Raw genomic sequence first — 1930 nt, forward strand, 5'->3', positions numbered from 1 at the left:
CATGTCTTACTTTGTTGGTATGATTGACAACCTTGCTAGCATGTTCAACATGATAATGAGTGAGTAGTTTCCTTAACTAGGGTTAATGGGTAATTAGGGGAAACAAACATGGGGGATGATTCATGCTTAATTTAATATGTTTTCATAGTTTATTTGCTTACTTGTTGTGATCTCAACTTATGCACATGTTATGTTTGATGAAATGCGAGCCTATGAATCCTTGCATTTTTTACCCATCACCTACCGTTTCAATGAGACTTGTAAGACATAAACCAACTTGAGTCTCATTGGAACATGCATATAGTTGAGTAGGGAAGATTAAGTCGACTTGTAGGTGTTGTACAATCTAATCGATTCGGCTCCGGACCCAAACTTTCCTAGGATTGTAAGATATATACCAACTCGATCCATCACAACAATAATTGCTTGCTTATAATTTGAGAATATGTTTGTAAGATCAATTCCCATGAATCCCCTATGACCCCATGACACCCTAGTGCCTTTTATTAATTGTTTACATCCCTTTTTAATCATCTTGCTTGTTTACTTTCATTGCTATTTAGTTTAGTGATCTTCTATTCAAACCCCAAATTTTGACACCCCTAGACACCGCTACTTACAATTGAAAATCTCACTTCAATACCCGTCCCTTGGGATCCGACCTTTACTTGCCTCTTTATTAATAGTAGAGTTGTTTGTGGAGTTATAAATATTGTTTTGGTCTAGGTGCTCCTAACGACAAGTACCGAAAACTAAACCTCCCAAGTGAGTACGACCAAAAATGGCGCCGTTCTTGGGGGACGTGTTAACTTGATTTAGATTTTCTTAGATTGTTATTAGTTGTGTCTTTCTTTGCCTTGGGGAAGTAAAACTCCTCAAGGTTTGTTCTAATTATTTTCAAGTTGTTTGATATTTTGCATGTCTAGAAGATCACAAGGTAACTTGTTACCATTTGATCACGAAATTGAAAGGACTTTGACAAACAATAGAAGACTTGCTAGAGGAACTTTGAGAGGTATTGGTGAGGTTGTAGATATTTAACCAATCGCTATTGAGTTCGTCAACCCTTTTGCAAGAGAAGGTGAGGAGAACCCAACACAAAATCCAACACAAAATCAACCCACAATGCCTAAATTTTCATCACATTCCGTACCAACCGAGGAGAACCTACCCAATGGTACTCTCACACCACAACACTTAACCGGAAATTTCATTGCCAACTCCGCATTTATCCAATTAGTCAAAAGAAGCCAATTTAGGGGGATACCTAGTGAAGACCCTCACTCTCACATGGAGACTTTTTGTGACTATTGTGATGCCGATTTCTCAAACCGGTGTAACTCAAGACCAGATTCGATGGGTCTTATTTCTTTTTTCTCTAATTGGCACCGCAAAACAATGGTTGAAAGGCCTTGATAAGGCTACTCTCGGAATTGACTCTTGGAAGAAATTGGCTCTAGCTTTCTACAAAAAGTTCTACCCGCCGGAAAAGACTAACATGCTAAGAGCTCAAATTAAGCAAAGAGATGAAGAATCTTTGTATGAAGCTTGGGAGCGATTCAAAGGAATTTGTCGCTCATGTCCTCATCATGGACTTAGCGAGTGGTTCTTGGTACAACAATTTTGGAATGGTCTTTATGAAGACTCAAGAAACATTCTCAACATGGGATCAAATGGTATGTTCACCGAAGTTGACGATAATCAAACTTGGAACAAGATTGAGGAAATGGCGGTCCATAATTCACAATATAGTAGACCTCGCAAGGCTACTAGAGGAGGAAAGCATGAAATGGACTCTATTACTCAATTGGGTGCTTAACTTAGTGCTCACATTGATACCATCAATTTGAAGTTCGAAAAAGCTATGGCTAGACTTGAAGAAGCCTCAAAATCACTAAAGCAACATGTTAATGCCATGACGGCATCTTCA

At 38.6% G+C, this 1930-nt stretch overlaps 1 non-coding gene across 1 annotated transcript; it reads right to left on the bottom strand.

Annotated features, from left to right (window-relative positions):
- Window positions 1-1490: 1490 nt before the first annotated feature.
- LOC141620308 (small nucleolar RNA R71) lies at window positions 1491-1596 on the bottom strand. Its single transcript, XR_012531932.1, has one exon. It is a non-coding gene; the product is annotated as a small nucleolar RNA R71 (small nucleolar RNA).
- Window positions 1597-1930: the final 334 nt, after the last annotated feature.

This window comes from Silene latifolia, chromosome 1 (genome assembly GCF_048544455.1).
Source record: "Silene latifolia isolate original U9 population chromosome 1, ASM4854445v1, whole genome shotgun sequence".
Lineage (NCBI taxonomy): Eukaryota > Viridiplantae > Streptophyta > Magnoliopsida > Caryophyllales > Caryophyllaceae > Silene > Silene latifolia.